The sequence below is a fragment of the Lactuca virosa genome, chromosome 3 (genome assembly GCF_052849685.1).
Source record: "Lactuca virosa cultivar CGN04683 chromosome 3, Lactuca_virosa_CGN04683_v6, whole genome shotgun sequence".
In the NCBI taxonomy this organism is placed as follows: Eukaryota; Viridiplantae; Streptophyta; class Magnoliopsida; order Asterales; family Asteraceae; genus Lactuca; species Lactuca virosa.
In genome coordinates, this window is record NC_136428.1 from 434,324,600 (window position 1) to 434,349,609 (window position 25,010).

Consider the following 25,010-nt stretch of genomic DNA (forward strand, 5'->3'; position numbering starts at 1 on the left):
GGAGAACTGCGAGACAATACTTGGGACGAGTATGAGTAGGTGTGAATGGTAGTAGAGGCCTATACTACCAGAAGCACAGGACTCGTACTTGGATCAAGGAAAGTCACAAAGTCACCAAGGAGCTAGTAATTGATTCCGTTATTGTTCGAGTATTTCATTACCTTTGTTTCCGTAATGATTAAGAAAATGATTGTTATTCCGACCATAGAGGTCATATCAAATTGAGTCCGACTAAGATAGGTATGTTACGTGGTTCGGGAAAGTTGAGTCCAAGGTTTATTGGACCGTCTAAAGTTCTTCAAAGGATCGGGAGTCAAGCTTACAAGCCATAATTACCAGAAGAACTAGAGGGTATTCATAACACCTTTCATGTGTGTTATTTGAGGAAGTTCACGGGAGATATGCCCGACATAATTCCAATTTCTGAATTAAGGTTGGACGAAAACAAGAGGTTGATTGAAGAACCTGAGGCAATCGTTGACCGTAAGACTAAAAAGTTGTGATGCAAGATGGTCAATTTAGTGCATGTGCGTTGGAAACATACGAATGGGCCAAATCTCACATGGGAAACGGAGAGTGACATGATGAGTCGCTACCCACATTTGTTTGTTGAGGTGTGATTCCGGGAACGGAATCATCCTAAGGGGGAGAGAATTGTAATGCCCGTGTTTCTAGGCTAGGCATTAATATCGACGTGATAGTCTAGGTTAACCTTTGTAACTCATTTTGAAGAAATGAAAAAGGAATTATGTGTTTTATGTGTTTCATGCTTAATTATTAGGGTTTAGTTAATTAAGAATAAAAATGAGCGTTGAAAATAAATATTAGATAAAGCCGATATTCATTAAGAAAGTTGTAGTGGTCGTGACAAGGATTATGAATATATAAAGAATGCCGAAATCCGAGTTATAACGAAGAAGTTATGACCTATCGAAGTTTCGCGACAAAACCGGCACGGTGCCGAATGTCGTAAAAAGTGAGTTTTTGATAAACTACTTTTTAGCCTTAGTGATCTAAACGAAACTCGTAGTGTTCGTTAAACCGAGAGTAGGTATAAAAAGAACACCCAAATCTGACTTCGTATGAGGAAGTTATTATTTTTCGAAGTTTCAGCTTAGCAGTAGACAGCTAAAATCTGGAATTTTAGATCGAGTGATTTTTAGCCGACACGACCTAAACGAGAATCAAAGGTCTCGTCAATAGTAGCACAACGGTAAAAAGACAGACGAAAACGGACTTCGGATGAAGAAGTTATGAATTTTTAACGGATTTCTTGTCCCGGTCTGTTAAAAATAATAATATAAAACGTAAATTCAAAATTAGCCGACGAAGTCTAAAAGAAAGTTGTAGAGCGTAATTTTACCTACGCGTGCATATAAATAATGTCAAAAACGGAGCTCGTATGCGAAAGTTATGGATTTTAGAAGTTTTGGCGCGAAAATCGAGAAATTATTTTAAAATCCGAGAAATTTCGCATAGGCCATGTCACCTTCGCTGTATGAGTGCCACGTGTCCAAAATCGGTGAGTCATGCGAGCCACGTGTCCTCGCCTCGCATCCGACGCGTGTCCAAAATATTGCTGAGTCATCCGAGCTGCTGAGTCATCCGAAGTGGTCTAGTGAGAAGGCGACGTGTGCCCCTTTCCTCGTGTCCGAGCTTTCGCATGGTGCCACGAACCCCCTATCTTGGACCCTAGACCTCGGTCCATTTAGAAGATGACAACGAGCCCTTCTCATGCACAGCCCACGTCCGAGCAGGTGCTGCCCTCTTCGGATCTGCTGCCGCGTGTCTCCTTCTCAGCCGTTGATCCTCGGTCTCGCACACTATAAATAGGAGGGTGTGAACCCTCCCGGCTAGAATTTAGAAATTGGCAATTTTGGCCCCTTTTTCAATATTTTGGCTATTTTCACATCCCCCGAAGCCCCGGTATCGATTATAAGCCCCAGAATACGCCACGAAGTGCCCGAGAAGCCCGTAAAATTTATCTTTTCGGTTTCGAAGCCCGACCCTAGTAGAGCCCGGTTTCTCAATAAAACTCCCGGTTTTATTAGAAACGATCGTTTTAGGAAACGAATTGCTGCCCTATTTTCATTAAATCAGGTGAGTGTGTAGTCACTTTCATCTTACACATAGATATGAAGTATTTTATATAAAATACGTGCTATGTGTATATAAGTTGTTTATTTATTTGAAATGGATGTTGAATGGATGTTTTATACATGTTTAAAATAATTTAAAATGTATATATATTTTATCTTCAAATATGTTGGGTAAAACATGGGTAGATAAAGGATGAGGGATAAAAGTACAGTATAGATGTACGTTGGTAGCTATGAATTTAGTACAGTTTAGATGTACGTTGGTAGCTATGGATTTAGTACGTTGGCAGCTATGGACTTAGTGCCTGTTGTATAAACCTTGGCGATGATGTGACTTCGTGCCTATTTGACATAAATTGCTAAGGGAAAAGCAATGTTGTCACCCTTTTTGACATAAATTGCTGAGAGAAAAGCAATGTTGTCACCCCGATGTTTGTTTGACATAAATTGCTGAGGAAAGCAATGTTGTCACCACATTGGTTGTCTTATTTGACATAAATTGCTGAAGGAAAGCAATGTTGTCACCTTATTGGTTGTTTTATGTTAGGTTGTTTTGTTTGACATAAATTGCTGAGGGAAAGCAATGTTGTCACCCTGATGTTTGTCTTGTTTGACATAAATTGTTGAGGAAAACAATGTTGTCACCCCATTGGTTTGTCACCCCGATGGTTACCTTATTTGACATAAATTGCTGAGGAACCTCCGAAGCAATGTTGTCCCCCCTAATGAAAATCCTTAGGCTAGGTCCCTTGTGATAGTTGTTTTAGGGACGTAAAGTGAGGATAATGGGAATGGGTAATTAGGGTTATTTTTGGTTGATGAAATTAATAAAATTATTGTTGATTGATAAACTTAATAAGTTTATTATTTATTGTGGGTTGAAAACCCTATATGCTCAGCAGGCTTCCAAGCCTGACCCACTCAGCTTTTTATATTATAGGTAGTGGACCCCGAGCATAGTTGGATGATGATGAGTGATTTATGGATTATAGGCCAGTAGTTGTAAATAACTGTTGTAAGGCTTATAATGTCTTGTTTATGCTTTTGATCTGTATCAGAACATGACATCTCGAGGTTTAGATATAAAAGGAAATTATATATTTCTTAAAGAAAGGTTTTGATAAACTTTTATCATGTTTTGTTTTGGGAACAATTTCCGCAACATCTTTTAAAAGGGTTTACTCTGATTTTATTTTAAAAAGCATAAACGAAATCGGTCTTTTCTGGCCCTGAAATTGGGGATGTCACACATTGTGTGCTTGTGAAGAAGAAGAGAAGACCTTGAAGAGGAAAGATTTGAGTCCAAGCTTCTAGATCAGAGGTAATCTGAGTGGGGAGCTTCTCATAAAGGTAAAAAGCTCCAAACTTTACCACTCTTTTGTTATAAAAACATCACATAGAATCATTTTTAGGGTTAAAGTCCCAAAGGTGGACACTTTTTGAGCAAAGGAACTCCATGGACCTTGATCTACCCCATTTCAGTTTATTTTGTGTTGTAGATCCATAAAAATCCAATCTTGGACGTTAAGATTAGGTCATGCATGAGATTAGGGCTTAATGGGGAAAGAGGATATGTGTTTGAAGTGATTGGTGACCTTTACAGCCATGCAAAGGCTTAAAGGTTTCGACTTTATGGCTTAAGAGACAATAGAGTGCCTGGATCTGAGATATGAGCTTATGTCTTAGTCTGTTCAGACCAAAAATCACGAAAGTATGAAACTGGGACTTATGCTGGGCGTAATCCCAGTACGCGCCGCGTAGGGGGTCGAGTTCCCCGATTCTGGATGACCACGCAGTACATCCCGTATACAGAGCTGGTACACGCAGCGTACCTCCCTACAGTTGACTTTCGTTGACTTTTAGGGTTTGGTCAACGTTTGGACTTTTGGACCATTAGAGGGGTAAAATGGTCATTTAGCCTTCTGAGAGAACATAAGAAGGGATAATTACTTTATGTCATTGTTTCGAGTTTAGGGATATCGAGCATGTGAGTTACTAGACATCATACGAGGTGAGTCTTCTCACTATACCTTACCTAGAGTGGTAATTATGTGTGACCGGAAGGTCTTATGTGCTATGACGAGTATGTGATATATGTTTCTATGTGATATGTATATGTTATGTATGTTATGAGAAGCATGGAATGGGCTTGAAGGTCAGTATGATATGGACTGGAAGGTCAACAGGGTATGGACCGGAAGGTCAACAGGGTATGGACCGGAAGGTCAACAGTGTGTGGACCGGAAGGTCAACAGTGTATGGACCGGAAGGTCACCAGTGTGTGGACCGGAAGGTCAATATGGTATGGACCGGAAGGTCGATAGAGTAGGACCAGAAGGTCTACTCAGATTGTCGGACCGGAAGGCCCCTGAGACACATTGACCGCAAGGTCTCGTAGAGCTATAGCCTCGAGTGTCTAGTTGTATGTACGTGGTATTTTGGGGAACTCACTAAGCATGCGTGCTTACCGTTTATGTGATATGTGTTTCAGGTACTTCAGAGGACCGCAGGAAGGCAGCGACATGATTGTACACACACGCACTATGTTTTGGGAAGAGCTACTGTGGATCCTGGATTTTATGTGATGATTTTGAAAACTTTGTTAAATGAATATTTGGTGTTGAACAAATGATATATGTTTTTTTTATGAATTGAAAATGAAAAATTGGTTTGAATTTTCGCGACGTTACAATAAATTTTGTCCACTCCACTTACAAGGAGTCCCAAGCCCGGTATCACAAGTATCAGTGATTTGCAAAACAGCCCCTCCATTATTAATCAGTTCCTTTTAATCCCAAAATTAATATAAAATTAATTTCAGATTAATTACTAATTAATAATATGACTTCCAAATAATATATTAATCTTATAATATATTAATAAAATCATTCTAAGTACCAATTTATTATTCATATAATAAATCCTACACTCTCTCCACTTGTCATCCTATCAAGTTGCATGAGTGAAAGCAACCCAAAAGGACCATGCTCATAATCAAATCATGTACATACCAAATATATTTATGGGCTTAGACACCTAATCCAACACATTGTACTTTGGCATGTTTGGTATCATCGTCGTGTGCGGGATATCGAATTGCAACAACTCATGACCGAAATTGAAGCTTGCTCTTCTCATGGGGGTGTCCATGTACGAGTACGACATACCGCCATAGGCCATATGTTGCTACGCCTGGTAAGGGCTCGCATATATCTGGTTGTGCATGGCCGCCGGCGAGATGTATGGTTGATACTGCTGTAGGTTTGACGGCAATCCAAATTGCTGAATTCTGTATTGCCCTGCGGGGGGAGCCATGTATGGGTTTTCTCCTATGTACTGTTGCATGCACGGATTGAACGGTTGAGCAGCCTTCATGAGGGGGTTGAATTCAGGTACTACTAAGAATTGAATACCAGGTCCATTAAGAGCTGGATCCCTGATTGATTGAGGTCTGTATGCCTGTGGCTTGCGGCCGAGACGCTTCTGGGATTAAACTAGGGGCCTGTGGTGCGAAATGGTTGAAGATCGGTAGTTGCTGCATGAATAGCAGCATGTGAGGCAAGCCTTCCATAGTGACATGTGGGTAGATCATTGGTGAATATTGTGACTGTGGTTGAAGAGTATGAGGGATCCAGGTTCCGGCGCCTGGAGTGTGTGTGGGGGATTGTTGCTGCGAAACATGGATCTCTGTTTGTTGTGCTGCAATAATGTGTGGAGTCGTGGTTACGATTGCTGCTGGTGGAGGTGGGTTAGTTGTTGGGTGCCACAGACTGGCTACGTAGACTGCCGTCGTTTCTGCTACAGAGCTGGATGGTATATGTGAAACTGGCATGTGATTTGAAGCGTGTTCGTCTTGGGTTGGAACTTGCCCGCCGTCTAATGGCTGCATTAGACGTACTGGGCTCGTTTCTGGTACTGTTGACATTGCTGGAATCTCGCCTGCCATCGTTGCTCTTTGGGTTTTCTTTGTGGATGTATCGTTCTGGAGATACGCCCGGATGGCGCCAAATGTTGTGTTATAGTGGAGATGGTGGGGTTGAAATTGTTGTTCCTTCTCCTTATATCAAAGTGAAAAAAAGAAAAAGGATCGTTAGTCGACGTTTGAGAGGAATTCCCAGGACGAAGTTCCGACGATCAAGTTCTTTTGAGTTCTGAGAGAAATGATAGTCAATCACAGGAAAAAGAGTTTCGTCCCCTCCTCATGAAGAAAATGGGTCCTTTTATACCTGGTTGTGAGGCGTGTGCCTCATAACTGATTCTGTTGTGCATTCCCTCGCGGGGTGTGACATGATTGAAGGTTCTCCCTTCACACCATTTTGCCTCGTCCCCTCATTTGCTAGAGGGGAATCTTTGATATTATGATTATCGTGGCTGTCGTCAGATGGACAAGTGGAACTCTCTGATTGGTCCCACGTTTGCTGGAGTATTTTCCCAGGAGAAGAAAGCAGGGTGCAGCTCTGCGCCTTAACCGCCATACTAGTGACTCTGCGTTGGCGAAGACCCAGCCTTGGCTCCAGACGGGACATGACCAGGTTCTCGCCAGGCCAAGCTTGGCGTTGGTTTGAACTCTCTTTTTTGACGTTCCCCCGGAGGGATACGTTAACAGTATGGATTCTTAACAACTTTTTTAATTGGTATGTTTGATCCCATTTATCCATTAGGTTTCTAATGCTTAGGTGACATTTAACGTAAAAGATTTCAATCAAATGATCCAACGTGAAAAATCCTGTGTTATCGATTCATAACTAGTTATTGGAATCACTAAATCACCCCGACCATCAAATGATATTCCAAGTGGTTATGTATCCTTTATCCCACATGGATTATACAAGTGATGTGGGTGTTTTCAAAAGGAGGAAATATATTTACATTTAAAAAAGGGTTGTATACGTTTTATAATTATAGTTTTTAAAATATATGATATAATTCATATTGCATGCATCCAATATACCATGGTACCTTTAAAAAAATATTGATTTTCATATTAGGTTTTCATAAATAAAATCCAATTTTGTTATCTATTTCAAAACGATAAATTTTAAAATTAATATCTTTTATTAATGTTTGACGTTTGAGTACTAAAAAACCAATTTTAATAATTTTTAATAAAACTTCCTTTTTATTATTAAGATTTGGAGTCTGGACAAGTTTCTAAAAATCATTATTTTAAACTTAATATTTTTAGTCTTTCAAAATTTGTCACTATAGAATTTTAAAGTATAAAAATCCTTTTATTTTAAAACCATTAAAAGGTCAAATTTTAAAACCAAAATCAATGAGATGATTATATTGTTCAAAATATTATCTAGCATGCAAAATATTATTATCACCCAAGCATAATATCAACATTAAAATAAACATTAAAAACATATAAATATACATAAACCAAACCATAAAACTAGTGACATTTTTATGAGCCAACATAATAATTGTCAAATCCATTCCAAATGGGCATAAATAGCAAAAAATCTAAGTGATGTCTTCAATCTCACACTTGCCAAAACAATCATTGCCTTCATGATCTCTAAGACTTCATGATTTGTTGTAAAACACCATCAAAATCGTGGGCCGCCATGGCATGCTCTAAAATCGTCATCTTCTTCACATTTTACATAAAATAAAATAGTCGAATACTAATCTATTATTTATAAAAATAAACAAAATGAAAAACTAACTATTTAATTATTAAATATCATATGAATAAATAAATATTACAAATGTTTTAAATATCAATACCACAAGGGATCCATGGCTTATTTATCAACAAAAAAAAATACATAAATATAAAAACAACCCTTTATTTTTTATAAGGAAACTGATGTGTATTTTTAATGCCCTAGTTTTATATTTATAATTCCTAGTCTATCACATCTAAACCACACCTTACATGCAGTGAACCTGATCAAGTATAACATAGTTTGGATAAGCAAGGGTGTCAAAATCAAGGGGACTATAGTGAATTAACATTAGAATATTTTATTATAGGTTATACTAATAAAAAAGAAGTAAAATGGCGGTTTTATTATTAAATCTCAAACAAATCAATAACTAAACTATTAGATAAATTGACTAGAAACGAATCACTTCAGGTACTTTGGTTCAAATTGGATTGCATGTCAAAATCATGAATAATTACTTTAGTGCAATGACCATTTATTCATTATTCATCGATTCCTAAATTGATGCATGGATTTCATCCATACACGAATATTAATGACTCTAAGGACTTTTAATTTCATCGTCATGCCATTTATTATCCCTAAATTCGTTGTTCAGTTCATATCATACAATATTCGATTTTTATTAATCCTAAATATTATTAAAGTTAAATCATACTAAGATTGGTGATCAAAAAGATGCACACACATTAAAATTCAAAACTTTATTAACCTAACTCTAGGTTTTCATCCAACACTAGTCACAATTATTTTATGGTAATAAAACAACTATGATTCAAGAATATTTAGCTAGATTGTTATTCTAATCACATAGAATCAGCAATAGATAATAAAGTAACGAGCTTTAACACATATGGATCTTCAATCGAACTTGACAAAATAAATTAAATAAGAATAAACAATCCGAATAGCAAATTAATCTAAAATCTCATTATTCATCTAATCTTAAACGCAAAGCAAAAGGTTTTAACACCAAAATTTAGAAAGTAAACACTAAAGGAAAACAATTGAAATACTAATCGTGATCAGAAAAGCAAATTGAAACATTCCCATCATGAATCCGCTCTTGAATCCTTCAGATCTTCGCTCCTTATCAGCTTAACGACCCTCAGACCGTCTTCTAGACTCTCAAAAATCATAGCTCTGAGGTTTATTTTTTGCAATAAGCGGAGTGGAATGTAAGATTTATTTTTAGGGTTAATTTCTGGATTAATTTATAGGTTTCAGCGTCGCCACGGCGTGGTAAAGCCTTTGCCACATCATTGTATCGGGTTTCCATGTTGTCCATGAACTCTTAAAGTGCCTAGGGAAAAAACGCAAAAATATAAGGAATTACACAGGGCGTGGCGTGCCTCATAGGGTGTGGCGCGTCTTTAAGCCAACTCTCCGATTTTGATCAATTTTCGTTTGTTTCAGCTCCATTTTCTACTTTTTCCACCCCAACAATGATTTTAACTAAAATTAATCATTTCAAAGCATATTAGATATCATATATCTTAAAATATAACTTTTTCATTCAAATATATTAAGATTATGGCCTCAAATATTAGTTAAATAAGGCTATATCAAAATACCTACACTATTCTTTTGCTTGTCCTTAAGCAAAACCAGATTTATTATAGTTTCAATTTAATATCTTACATCTAAACTTTTGCTCACCAACATCATGTAGAATAATCTAGGCCTGGCAATTGGGTTGGGTTCGGGTTGGCGGGTCATGGGTTGACTGGTTGGCGGGTCAGAAAACATAAACTCAACCCAACCCATATAATATATGGGTTGGTGGGTTGGCGGGTCACGGGTTGGTGGGTTGGAAACCTCAACCCAACCCAACCCATATAACCCGTTTAAGTATATGGGTTCGCGGGTTCACAAGTTAATGGGTCGAACCCAACCCATATAACCCGTTTAATAAATAAGCAACACATTTTAAAAAATGAGGTTTTTTCAACATAAAGTTATAAAGTGATTAAAGTAATTAACATCAAAAAAGAGGTTTTCAACATAATTTCATAAAGTCATTAACATCCAAATAAAATTGAAAATTGAAAACATTCATACAAAATGGATGCGTTCTTCGTTTGTGAGTCGTGAGTATCTAAAAATGACGGCATGTGTTTTTTCCTTTTTTGATTAGGGCACCGCAAATGCAGACTAGCCACATACGAATACGAAAGGAATACAAAGATACGAAATATTATGAATACGGAAAGAAATCAGATTTCATTAATAATTATATATATATATATATATATATATATATATATATATATATATATATATATATATATATATATATATATATATATATATATATATATATAAACGGGTTGGCGGGTTGACCCGCGAACCCGAACATGTAACCCAACCCAACCTATAAAATAAACAAGTTGGTGGGTTGGCGGGTCAAAAATCTCAACCCAAACCCGTCTATTTTCGGGTTGGGTCAGTGTCGGGTTACGGGTTGGGTCGAGAGTTGCCACCCTTAGAATAATCCAATTTGAATTCACTAATTATATTTCACCTCAATGCATATATTTGTCTCTAGATCCTAATTACTTCCCAAATCCTAAATACTCACAATCCTCTTAAACATTTCCTACTAATTTGAACAACATTCTTTTTTGCGTCCCTTCGAACACATCCTTCAAACAATTTCTTAACCTCAATGTATTTTTGATAAATTCTCAAGCATACATTAGCTAAAATAATCTAGAAACAAAAAATTAAAACTTGAATCACTAAGCAATTTTCCATATTTCTTCTCTTCTCATGATTTTCATACTTTTGCAAGCTCTTATTCACACAACAACTTTTTTTTCTTTTAAATATATTTTTCCTTTTTCACATTTTTTAACTCACTTTTTTCTTCTCTCAACTAAAAACCTAAAAGAAAGCATATGCTTACGCTTGGAAACTCAACATCCAGCTTTATTGGTTAAAAATATTAATTTAATGTGTAATGACCACATGAATTTTCTAGGGTACATTTAAGCAAACAATGCAAAACTTTTTATGTCCCTCAAACTACCAAAATTCTTGTTTTTGTCTCATGATTTCACTAAAACTGGGAAGCCACAAATATATTATAACATATTGGTTCAACTAAATCTTAAAATTTTCATCAAATTATTCCACACAACACTAGCAAACTCTGTTCTAACGCAATAATATCAAAAGAGAAATTTTAAAAACTAACTAAATATTTTATTTTAGATCATTTTTCAAGTGTTTATTTCTTTCAATTTTTTTTCATTCTAGCATAATATATAATTATAAAATCTGGCATGCGTGTTATCCTTTTTCGATCCCCTATCCCACACTTTATTCATACAATGCCTTCATTGTATGCATAACTGTGACAACCGTCAATTTCTGGTCAAGTGAAAGTCAAATAAAGTTAACAAGTCAAACCGGTCAACTCAAATTAACCTTGCATATTAGGGTATACATTATGTTACTACTGTACAACTCGCTATTTTAATAAGAAGTTATCACTTGAAAAATCCACATGTTGAGAATTCTCAAACCCTAATCAGGATAAGTGATGAAACTACTTGGTAAAACACTATTCGGTACCCCTTGGGAGCGTATAACATTCATAACAAGGCCTAACGAGGTTTACAAACCTTGCGTGGCGAAGCTAACATCCAAAAAGGTCACAAACGAAGTCTCTCTCAAACCTCTCTCGCTCTATCTCTCTCTACCCCAAATCTCTCTAAGTATGAGAAATCTCTCCCAAATCTCTCTAAGTATGAGAAATCTCTCCTAAATCTCTCTAAGTATGATAAATCTTTCCCAAATCTCTCTAAGTATGAGAAATCTCTCTAAGTATGTGAAATCTCTCCCAAATCTCTCTAAGTATGTGAAATCTCTCCCAAATCTCTCTAAGTATGAGAAATCTCTCCAAGTATGTGAAATCTCACCCAAATCTCTCTAAGTATGAGAAATCTCTCAAAGTATGTGAAATCTCTCCCAAATCTCTCTAAGTATGAGAAATCTCTCCAAGTATGTGAAATCTCTCCCAAATCTCTCCAAGTACGTGAAATCTCTCCCAAATCTCTCCAAGTATGTGAAATCTCTCCCAACTCTCTCTCAAAATCTCTCTCAACTTCTTATAATCACTCGGGGCATCCCGACCCTTAATTTAGTCGAAAACCGCTCGAAAACGGAAGTTTACGCGAAAAACATCTTTCAGGAGCTGAAACCTCTTAAGGAGCCGAACCCTCTTAAGGAGCCGAAACCTCTTAGGAACCGAACCTCCCTTAAAGAACCGAAACCACTTAGATCCGAAACCTCTTAGAACCGAACTCCTCTTATAGGGCCGAACTCACTTTCGGTTCAGTGCACCTTCGGTCACTCTTCTGATGTGTTCGCATGCGAGACTACTCGGACCGAGCCCTCCTCTTGGTTCTAATGCATCAACCGAACCCTTCTCGGACCGAACTTACCTTCGGCTGTTCAGCTCCTAAGACCGAACCTCGCCTCCTGACTTCAGAACTTTTTCCCGGTTTTTGTCCCAATCTTCGTTTTAAGCCCGTTTTTCGTGATTTTAACACAGGATTTTCACCCAAACTCGTATTTTAACATATGAAACCCTAAATATTCATATTTTAATTATATTTTGGGGAAAATCCTTGTCCAAGAATAAAATCTATTAAGTTAGATTTTGTGATAGAGTGTTGACTTTATCTAGAGTATGACTCAAGCAACCCCCCCATACCTTCATAGGACAACCCTCAGTCACTATTCCTCCCTACCTAGTGTACTATTTGTCCTTTGACACCCCTCCTCCAGCTGCATAGCCTCATCAAAAGCTGGAAACACCCATATCACTCCCCACTTTACTCTCTCTCTCTCTCTCTCTCTCTACCAAAAAGCAAACACCCCTCTCTCTCACTTTCCCTCTCTAGAACTCGAGATTTCAAGGCTGTTCTTGACCTTTTCACTTTAGTCTTGGTAAGTATATTTATCCTACATTTGAATACTCTACACTCATTCACTCAAATCATGAATCTCTTATAAAAATATCGTCATATTTGTGCTTAGGATCCTCAAATCATCAAGTGTCTCCCTAGTGTTCTTGACGCGGAAACTTCTTCTTTTCATCATCCATCTTAAGAGATCACTCAAGGTGAGTTCATACCCCTACATTTATTGGATTAGTGTCTAAGTCCATAACTATTTTGGTATGTACTTGACCCGATTATGAGCATGGTCCTTTTGGGTTGCCTTCACCATAGCAGTATGTAGGATGAATTAAGGAGAGAAAGGTTTAATTATGATTTATTAATATATTATGAGAATAATATGTTAAAGGAGAAATCATATTGTTTAATTAATATTAGTCAAGAATTAATTAAGAATTAATTTAGTGGCTAAAACAGATTAATTAAACTTAGGGGATTGGAGTTGTAATTATAAGATAATTACAATTTGGCTATGGATCACCTAATAATATATAGGTTGGACGAATTCTATGGGAAGCCCATAAGGAATTCGTCCAAGGGATATGTTAAAGGAGTCCATGGGCTGCTTAGGGCTTAAGCAGTCAGATTAGGGTTTCCTAGCTGTAAACCCTAATAGCCTACATGTATATCAAGGACCCCTATGCCCCAAAAACTTGGACAAGTGTTCCTTTAGGGTTTCCAGCCGTTTTTGGTGCCTCCCCTCTCTTCTCTCCTTCATCCAATTGCTTAGTGGTGTTTGTGACTCCATTAGAGGTGCAACACTTGAGGCACTAAGCCTTCTGAAGCCAATCAAAGCAAGGAATTGATTGTTATTACTATATAACAATCAAAGGTAATTACTAAACCCTTATTTCAGTTCTTATATGATAGATCTAGGGTTTATAGCTTTGGATATTCAATTGCATGTTCATTAGACAAACTAGATCCAAAAGCTATTAGGGTTTGCATGTACACCATAGGAATGATGTATTGCTCGAAACTCATCAGTGGTATCAGAGCCTAGGGCTGTTTGTTAGTGAATTTGATGCTTGATTGATCGATTTTTGCATGAAAAACGTAGTTTTTTGCCATCTGCCTTACTGACTCGGCGAGTCAGTGGATGAACTCGGCGATTCAGGCCGACTCGGCGAGTCCATGGATCTGGCATCCTGTTTTTGCGATTTTCTTGCCTATTTTGCTGTGGGATAATTACCAAAACAGTTTTTATCAATAAAATCCGAATTTTATGTATATATGGTGATTATCCTGGCCAAAATAGAAGATAATTGTCAAAATTTATATAATCTTTTGTTTTATTAGATAAAGATTGATTATTTGTAATTTAGATTTGAATTATCTTGTGAAAAAGTTTCAATTTTCCCTTTAGGTTTTATAGTTTAAATTTGAACTTAAAAGTGTTGTTTTTGAAATTTGAATAGTTAAACCCAAATGTTTTGAAAAGTTTCAAAACTTGCCCTCAAGTTTTGGAATTTAAATTTTTGATTAAAAGTTAATTTTGAAATATTTAAATTCTAATCTCAAATGTTTTGAAAAGTTTCAAAACTTGCCCTCAAGTTTTGGAATTTAAAAGTTGATTAAAAGTTTAATTTTGAAATGTTAAATTCTGAAACCCTCGTATTTTGAAAAAGTTCAAATTACACCCTTTATGGTTTTGTTAATTAATTAAAGTGTATAATTAAAAGAGAGTTAATAAATCCATAAAGTTTTTGGTTTACATTTAATTAAATTAAAAAGTATAATTAATTAAATTAGACCACCTAGTATTTTAAAAGTTTAAAATACACCATATACTATGTATATATGACATTAAAAGTCTAATATTATATATGTATGAGTAAACAGTCAGTCTTACCGTTAGTAGGCCTCATTCACGAAGCTGGTCTATAAGGGGTGTTTAAGGAAATTGCCTATAAAATGGCGATTGAATGGGTATCCAGTCTTACCCACCGCACTCTTGACTAGTGGAGGGTCGTTAGCCGAACGGGTAGGATATGATGAAACCTTCCATTATAAGTATAATGAAGTACAAAGTAACTACATGCTTTTACAAATTCCCAAAATTCTAGTTACTTTAGGCAAAATGTGAAATTGTATGCTAATCCATGGAATTACACTTCGTACCCTTGTCAAACGTTAGTGGAGCGTGTGTGGTTAACCGGCACACTAATTTGGGATTGACATTGATGGCAAAGGGTGGCTCGGTGTTTATCGTAGATCAATGGAGCGTGTGTGGCTAACCGGCACATTGATTAGGTGATAGTAGCATTGGGTGCACCACGTGATTCGCACGGTTATTCACAACTTGTTTGTGATCCTCGGCATCGCAGTCGCAAACCTGAAGGGCATAATCAAGATTAAACACGCCATTGAAAAGTTCAATGAATCTCAAAAGATCTTGGAGTTTCAATTCATTTAAAACTTAAATTTCTTTTTCGTTTTTCATGGTGGAAATTGGTAAATCATTATTCCGCTCAATTCGCAATGCTAGTGGGGCGTTTTTCATGGGGCCCACAACACTCATTAAGTCCATTATCCTCTTATTGGGCCAAGACCCAAAACCAAATCCTCATGCAAAGCCCAATATTGGCCCAATTTACTAAATTGGGCCCACCTCACCAAATGGGCCTAGATCCAAGGTCCATAATAATTATTGGGTCTAAATTACTCCATCCATAATGTTCAGTCACGGCCCAAGCCCCACTAGCCTATAAACAGCCCAATCACTTAAGGCCCAAAATCAAAAACCCAACAGAGGGAGTACGCTGGGCGTACCCCTCTTGGTATGCTGGGCGTACTTCGATTCTCGCGGACTGGGAACGGGATACTGACCCACTACGCTTGGCGTACATCAGCTTACGCGGGGCGTAATCTCGCTGAACTAAAATTCCACATAAGTTCTTAATGGCTTAAGCTCTTAAGCCCAAACTTCAGATCCATCGACCAAACATGCCTAGGATTCATAAAGTCTCAAACGTTATTACTTGGGACGTCCATAAAGCTCTTAACTCAAGGTCTTAATCCATTAAGACCCACCTACATCACACTTGAGACAATCAAAGCCTTTGGGACCTCATTTTTCTTACTCAAGACCTCTCCTAAGGTCTAAAAGGACAGCTAATCTCAACCAACTCGCATCATGCATCACTTTGGGGTTTTTGGGACAAGAAATGGTGTCAAAACCTCATAACACCTAGATCTACACAAAATAGATGTCAAGCAAGAGACTTTATACCTCAAAAGGGCTCCAGAAGATGATGCCTTCCCAGATCTACGAGCTCCAGCCACCCAACTCCTTCCTTGACAACTTCTTCTTTCTTCTCCTAGGCTCTCCTTTTCCAAACCAAGCTCCCCAAGGTCAAATATCCACAATCATGGAAGAAAACGGCTACTTAGGGTTTCTGAGAGTAAGAGGGCAGATATGGGGGCTAGGGTTGGAACCATAATGTTCCTTATATAGTGGTTGGCCCTAAAATTAGGGTTTCTGGACACTGGACGTACGCTGGGCGTACGCCCCCAACACCCGCGTTCATTTAACCGCTCTACGATGGGCGTAACCTAGCTTACGCTGGGCGTACCCAGCCAATTACACGCATACACTCCATGCATGCCTAGGACCCCTTTGCCAAATATTTCCTTTAGGGACCATTATTGACACTATCTTCAAAGTGTCATAACTCCTTTATTCTAAGCCCGTTTTCGACGAACTTTATATCCACGAAAAGGTAGCGAGAAGCCCTATGCTTCTAGCAACACACCCCGACCCGAAACCTTCTCGAATAAAACCCATTGCCCATAAAAGACCGAAACGCCCTTACTCTTGATCTCGGGGATCCATGAATAATTACTCTTAGAACGGGGCGTTACATTCAAAGCACATAAAATTTCAAGGAGATATGTGTGGTCGATATCTGTGTTTCAGGGAATCTGGGTCGGTTCGAGATCAGTGGATGCATTGTAGGAGTATCTTCCGGAAGTTGTGTTGCCGCAGGCTTCGAGGACGAAGCCTAATTTAAGTGGGGGAGAATTGTAACATCCCAAGTTCGGAAGCTAGAAGTTGGAGGGTGCTAAGTGTAAAGTTAGGAAAGGGACTCGACGAGTAGGTCCGTCTACTCGCCTAGTCGGAACGGGATTGATCGCGGTATTAAGTGGCCAACTCGCCGAGTCGGCTGCTTGGACTCGACGAGTTGGTGCTGGAATGAGAAAACCCTAATCCCGAGGGTTGCACCCTATTTAAAGGACTTTATGTCCTTCTCCCAGCCTCCTAACCCCCCAAAGAGTTCCAGAAACCCTAATTTCGTGTGAGCTTCCATTAATAGAGAGAATAGAGCTTTGGGAGAGGAAATATTGGAAAGAGGCTTGAAGATCAAGAGGCTTGCTGCAAAGAAGTGGTGTAGATCCGGGATATACTTCAGTTGGAGCTTATATTGGAGGTAATAATCTGTTGCTTGGGCTCTTTTGCATCTAGATCTATTATCATTTGAGATTTGGGGCATTTTTGGTATGATTATGAGCTAATTCGAGTTAGAGGCATAGATCTGAGGTTGCTACTTCAGATCTAGACTTGTGTTGGTCCAGAAAGTCATAAAGCATCAGTCATTGAGTTGTTGGTGAAGCCCCTTTGTCATAAACCCTAGCCCTAGAGTGTTTTGGACTTATATCTCCTTGGTTTCACGTAAAGTTTGCAACTTTATGTGAGGGTTAGGCTGTAGAAGAGTGGATCTATGGATTGGAACCTCAGCATGGCTCGAAAAGTCTTTGTATGGATTGAGAACTGAAGGGACTCAGCGAGTCACATGGGTGTACTCGACGAGTTGTATGAACATGTGCATGGACTCGGCAAGTTGAAGAACAACTTGGCGAGTCTGTTGAAGATTGCCTTGGACTCGGCAAGTCTGTTCTGGACTCGGCGAGTCTGGTCGCAGAACCCCAATCTTTTCTGGTCAAACCTTGAAGCAGTGAGTCGGGAGGTGACTCGGTGAGTTGAGCAGGACGGGACTCGGAGATCGTTGGACTCGACGAGTCTTGGGGTGACTCGGCGAGTAGAGTCGTGTTATGGGAGTTTCTGAGTATAGGGACTCGACGAGTCGACAGGTCGACTCGGCGAGTAGAGTCAGTCAGGGAGGTTGACTTTGACTGAGGACTTTGACTTTGACCAAGAGTTGACCAGTTTGTCTACCAAGGGTATTTTGGTAATATTGGGCTTATGAATCTGGTTCTTGGTAGTGTACGGTGGTGGAGTTCGTGTCGGTGGTCGGAGCAGCTGATCTTATCCTTCCAGTCGGCAATTGCAAGGTAAGTTATCCTCACTATATCGACAGGGTCTACGGCACCAAGGCCGACCCTTTATCGGATGGAAATCCGGGTATTGTTTGTTATGTTATTGTTTTGCTAGATCTGCATCCTGGTATTTAGGATGGTTTTATGTTAGTGACCTGGTTAAGGTCGGTACCCGAGATATAGGGTAATGTTATGCTAGTGACCGATTAGGTCGGAATCCTGATTAGGATGTTGATATGCTATGTGATCTGTTAGACAGTTTGTCTGGTTGAGGATTGTTATGCGATTAAATGTTTTATGTGAACATGATTGTTTGACGGGGGTTGGGTTGAGGCGGGTCCTAATTTGTGCTGTAGGCCAACATACCCAGGGCGGACCGGATGTTCCGAAGGCCCAGCGAGCGGTCCGGATAGGCTGAAGGCCCCGAGAGGGCGGACCGGACGTGCCGAGGCTCGGAGAGTGGACCAGGCCGACTGAAGGCCCGGTGTGGGCGGACCAGTCATACTGTAGACTCAGAGAGTGGACCAGGTGGATTGAAGGCCCGGTGTGGGCGGACCAATCACACTGTAGACTCGATGTACATGGCTAGACTCGGAAGGTGGACCAGGTGGACTGAAGGCCCGGTGCGGGCGGACCAGTGACACAAGTAGACCCGATGTGCGTGGCTGTTCTATTTATGATATGTTATGAGTATGATATGTGTGGTTGGTATTTTGGGGGTAACTCACTAAGCTTTCGGGCTTACAGTTTCACTGTATTGTTTCAGGTACTTCAGAAGATAGTGGCAAGGCTAAGGCGTGATCGTACCGCTCCTCATGTTTTATGATTTATATGATATGGTTCTGGGGGATACTCTGATGTTTAAACTATTTTGAAAACGAGTTGTATGAACGTAATGGTTTTTGAATGATTAAAATGTTTTAATTTGGCTCAAATTTTATGGGTGTTACAAGTTGGTATCAGAGCGTTGGTTTGAGTGAATTGGAGGAACATTCATGTGAATCCAGTCTCAAATCAAGGAGGGATTTTCAAAATGGTTTTCAAAAGGTTTTCGAAATAAGTAAAGGAGGATGCAGAGGGTACGATCAGCCAGAGCCAGTGAGTAGACCCCATAATACCATACAAGCTATTTGATTATGTGATATGTTAGAAAAACATGCTAGTACTAGGCTAGGGATCTTCAGGAATTGCATGATATAATTGCCTGATTATGTGATGCCTATTAGCCTAGGGTTTTCCTTATTTGAGATATGCAGCTTTTCCTCTAGGAGTGAGGATTGAGCGGGTGTGTGTATATATGGTTAGAGTGTTGTGGTGATACTTGAGACAAATATGGGTAGGTGTGGAAGTTAGTATGGGCCCGTACTACTGAAAGCACAGGACCCATACGCGTATCAAGGAAGTCGCAACTCTCTAGGGTATCGGTTATGAGATAGTTCCCCGGGTAAATATGTGATGTGTCTAAGGGTCTCGTTGGTATATTGCTAGTATGACAATTACGAGACGTTTCGGGGCAGGATCCGGTTCGGGATCAGGATCGGGAGAGGGTGGTCAGGATGGGTCAGTACCACCCGAGGTCATTGGTCAGATGAGCACGGACGAGTTGGATGCCAGGATTCGTGAGATCCTGCATGATGAGGTTGCTGCTATGTTCCGGGCTGAGTTGCCGAAGATGTTTGGGTCGATCAAGACCGCCATGCTCGAGTACTTTGATGAGCGCTATGCAGCTCTTGCGGAGGCGGCTACCGCGGCAGCTGCAGCGACTGTAGCAGCGGCAGGTGGAGGAGCCAGTTGAGGTTTTCAGTATCGGGACTTCGATAATACGAAGCCCCCTACTTTCGATGGAGTTCAGGATCCGATCGTTTCTATGAGGTGGTTATCAGATGTTGAGGGATGTTTCTTCACGTGTTCATGCCCTGCTGATCAGAGGGTGAGGTGTGCTCTGAACCTTTTGAGGCTCGGAGCGAAGGATTGGTGGAGGTTGACTACAAGATCTTATTCTGACGCGCAGCGGGCTGCAGTTACGTGGGATCAGTTCCGGGAAATGTTTAGTACCCGTTATGTTCCATGGGTTGAGAGCGAGAGGTTGGCTTAGGAGTTCCTGGAGCTGAAGCAGGATTCAGAGTCGGTGACGGAGATCACCAGGATGTTTACTGAGAGAGCGATGTTTTGCCCAGAGTTTGCTTCAGAGCAGGCTCAGATGTCCCGATATCTGAGTATGCTCAAGAGGGACATCAGGCAGTTTGTGTCCACGCAAAGGTGGATACCTTGTTAGAGCTACAGGAGGCCGCTAGGCGGCGGGAGTTAGAGATGGAGTTGCAGTTACGAGAGCAGAGACAAGCCCGGGTGCAGTCGCAGCCGGCGCCGAAACGGTCCAAAATCGTTGACTCCAGGATTGGGGGTCAGAGCAGCCACACTTGTGAGAAGTGTGGGAAGGGACATACCGGAGTTTGTAGGTCTGGTGGTGCGTGCCGCAAGTGCGGGAGAGAGGGGAATTATGCGAGAGATTGCCGTCAGTCGGCCTCGGGGCAGGATACGAGAATTTGTTATCATTCTCACCAGATTGGACACTTGAGGGCCAACTGCCCACAGTTTGCTGCAGGAACGGTGCAGGCTCCAGCACCGGACACTTTGAGGATTACGGGTGGAGGTCAGGGTGGAGCGGAGCCTCCGAGGGCTCAGGGACGCGCATTTCAGCTTACAACAGAGGTGGTTAGGGCATAGCCAGATGCAGCTGCAGGTATGTTTCCGTTATGATATCTTGTTATCTTGTTGATTGTGTAGTATGGTAAATCTGTCTGCCTTGTTCCGCATGTTTCATAGTATGATTGAGGATCTTAGTAGCTAGGAGTGGTAGTTAGTGTTCAGGAGGATTCTTGGTCGAAAGATAAGGTATATGAGCTCGTTGCTTGGATTAGTGACTGCGTTGCGAGGAGTGTTCAGTTGAGATTCGAACTTCCTTGGAGTTCAGGTGTGCGATGGCGGAAGGGTTATACGGTGAAGGTTACTCAATCCCGAGGGAGTCAGTTCATGGATAAGAGGGAATATATGGAGTAAGGGCGATTGAGCCATGCCGGTTTTGGGAACGGTGGTTAGTAGTCGATGCACTAATGGGGGAGAATTGGAAAATTCTCCGGTGGAACAACATGCATCCAGGGATGGTTAGCTGTTGGATTTCAACGTTGTGTTAGCCGAGAATGTGGAGATAGACATGTGGGGCAGGGAACAGACCATGGTTTTCAGAGAAAGTGATTGTTTAGAGGCCTGGGATCAGGCCGGGGTAAAAGATTCATAGAACAAATGTGGAGTTCGGAACCCCTAGAGGGCTAAAACAGATTGCATGAGAGGGATTCCCGGAAGGAATGGTTCAGGGTGATGTGCGACAGCATTTGAGCGGTCCGGATAGACTGAAGGCCGGGAGGCGTACCAGTCAGGCCGAAGGCTCGGGGGAACGGTCCAGACAGGCTGAAGGCCCCGGAGGGCGGTCCAGACATTCTGAAGGTTCTGAGAGTGGTCCAGATAGGCTGAAGGCCTGGGAAGGCGGTCCAGTCATGCTAAAGACTTTGTATATGGTCATGGATCGATAGAAGAAGAATGAGTGAATAAGTCACCATGCAATAGTAATCGATATGGTCTGGCCCCATGTATTGATCATGATTATGGAGTCGGCCGGAGGTTCAGGGAACGGTCCAGATAGGCTGAAGGCCCAGGAGGGCGGTCCAGACATGCTGAAGGTTCTGAGAGTGGTCCAGATAGGCTGAAGGCCTGGAAGGGCGGTCCAGTCATGCTGAAGACTCTGTATGTGTTAGTGGATCGGTAGAGTGGAGTTTAGCTCAGTGGCACTTATAAGTGCGGTTATGGTTGTGGAGTAGACTTCATGGAAAGGAAATGTATGTAACTCCGGAAGGAGTGTGGGTCCTCTGAAAGGGAGGCAGTGGAGTAAATGGATGATCGAAAGTCCTTCAGCTATTGGTAGTAAGCACTAGAATTGTACCAGATATATGGAAGCACATACGGGTTGGATGCCCGTTGAGGTTGTGGCAATGTTGGATGATGCGCAGGCATGTTTTCGGTCTCCTTGGAAGAGGAGGAGGATAGTGGTTCCAGATCGGGGAATGGGACAGAGGAAGGTGATTCAGCAGGATAACAGACGCGGGAGCAGTCTGGACCGGTGCTGAGGACTGCATAAGGATATTACAGTCGGAGGTCAAGGACCTAGAGATCGCGATAGGGAAGTGTGAGTGGGTTATACTCAAGTGTGGCGAACCGGAGAGTTCGAGGGGGGACGCAAGGACAAGGTCCTTGGTTCCGAGTATAGTTTTGGGTTTGAGTTATGTATGTGGAGGTATTCCAATCTGGGGTATTCCATCATGAGGATGACCGGACCCTATGATTGATTGGACCTGATGTGTTTGGTATTCCAACCCGAGGGTTGATTGGGCCAAACATGGGTAGGGATACGAGGGTATTCCATCCTAGGGATGAGCGGACCCGTCGTAGGCATGCCTGGTATTCCAGCCGGAGGCTGATTGGGCCAGGTGTGAGTGTTGGTTTTGGTAAGGGTATTGATGTATGTACGTTTGGGTAGCTAGAGCTGACAATTGGCGATTTCGAGGGCGAAATCATATTTAAGTGGGGGAGAATTGTAACGCCCCGTTCTAAGAGTAATTATTCATGGATCCCCGAGATCAAGAGTAAGAGCGTTTCGGTCTTTTATGGGCAATGGGTTTTATTCGAGAAGGTTTCGGGTCGGGGTGTGTTGCTAGAAGCGTAGGGCTTCTCGCCACCTTTTCGTGGATATAAATTTCGTCGGAAACAGGCTTAGAATAAAGGAGTTATGACACTTTGAAGATATTGTCAATAATGGTCCCTAAAGGAAATATTTGGCAAAGGGGTCCTAGGCATGCATGGAGTACATGCGTGTAATTGTCTGGGTACGCCCAGCGTAAGCAAGGTTACGCCCAGCGTAGAGCGGTTAAATGAACGCCGGTTTTAGGTGCGTACGCCCAACGTAAAGGATGTACGCCCAGGGTACGTCCAGTGTCCAGAAACCCTAATTTTAGGGCCAACCACTATATAAGGAACATTATGGTTCCAACCCTAGCCTCCATATCTGCTCTCTTACTCTTAGAAACCTTAAGTAGCCATTTTCTTCCATGATTGTGGATATTTGACCTTGGGGAGCTTGGTTTGGCAAAGGAGAGCCTAGGAGAAGAAAGAAGAAGTTGTCAAGGAAGGAGTTGGGTGGCTGGAGCTCGTAGATCTGGGAAGGCATCATCTTCTGGAGCCCTTTTAAGGTATAAAGTCTCTTGCTTGACATCTATTTTGTGTAGATCTAGGTGTTATGAGGTTTTGACACCATTTCTTGTCCCAAAAACCCCAAAGTGATGCATGATGCGAGTTGGTTGAGATTAGCTGTCCTTTCAGACCTTAGGAGAGGTCTTGAGTGAGAAAAATGAGGTCCCAAAGGCTTTGATTGTCTAATGTGTGATGTAGGTGGGTCTTAATGGATTAAGACCTTGAGTTAAGAGCTTTATGGACATCCCAAGTAATAAAGTTTGAGACTTTATGAATCCTAGGCATGTTTGGTCGATGGATCAGAAGTTTGGGCTTAAGAGCTTAAGCCATTAAGAACTTATGTGGAATTTTAGTTCAGCGAGATTACGCCCCGCGTAAGCTGATGTACGCCCAACGTAGTGGGTCAGTGTCCCGTTCCCAGTCCGCGAGAATCGAAGTACGCCCAGCGTACCAAGAGGGGTACGCCCAGCGTACTCCCTCTGTTGGGTTTTTGATTTTGGGCCTTAAGTGATTGGGCTGTTTATGGGCTAGTGGGGCTTGGGCCGTGACTGAACATTATGGATGGAGTAATTTAGACCCAATAATTATTATGGACCTTGGATCTAGGCCCATTTGGTGAGGTGGGCCCAATTTAGTAAATTGGGCCAATATTGGGCTTTGCATGAGGATTTGGTTTTGGGTCTTGGCCCAATAAGAGGATGATGGACTTAATGAGTGTTGTGGGCCCTTGGCCTAGAAAGTCATGTTGGATTCTAACTTGGTGATTATCATGTGATAGTTTGGAGTCCCGGTGAGTCAGCGGTCAGAGATTTGCAGGATTTCGACAGTTGCAAGGTGAGTTATCCTCACTATATCGACAGGGTCTACGGCACCAAGGCCGACCCTTTATCGGATGGAAATCCGGGTTTTGTTGTTATGTTATTGTTTTGCTAGATCTGCATCCTGGTATTTAGGATGGTGTTATGTTAGTGACCTGGTTAAGGTCGGTGCCCGGGATATAGGGTAATGCTATGCTAGTGACCGGTTAGGTCGGAATCCTGGTTAGGATGTTGATATGCTATGTGATCTGTTAGACTGTTTGTCTGGTTGAGGATTGTTATGTGATTAATTGTTGTATGTGCACATGGTTGTTTGACGGGGGTTGGGTAGAGGTGGGTCCTGCTTTGTGCTGTAGGACAACATACCCAGGGCGGACCGGATATTCCGAAGGCCCAGCGAGCGGTCCGGATAGGCTGAAGGCCCCAAGAGGGCGGACCAGATGTGCCGAGGCTTGGGAAGTGGACCAGGCCGACTGAAGGCCCGATGTGGGCGGACCAGTCATACTGTAGACTCAGAGAGTGGACCAGGTGGATTGTAGGCCCGGTGGGGGCGGACCGATCACACTGTAGACTCGACGTACATGGCTAGACTCGGAGGGTGGACCAGGTGGACTGAAGGCCCGATACGGGCGGACCAGTCACACAGTAGACCCGATGTGCATGGCTGTTCTATTTATGATATGTTATGAGTATGATATGTGTGGTTGGTATTTTGGGGGTAATTCACTAAGCTTTCGGGCTTACAGTTTCAGTGTATTGTTTCAGGTACTTCAGGAGATCGTGGCAAGGCGAAGGCGTGATCGTACCGCTCCTCATGTTTTATGATTTATATGATATGGTTCTGGGGGATACTCTGATGTTTAAACTATT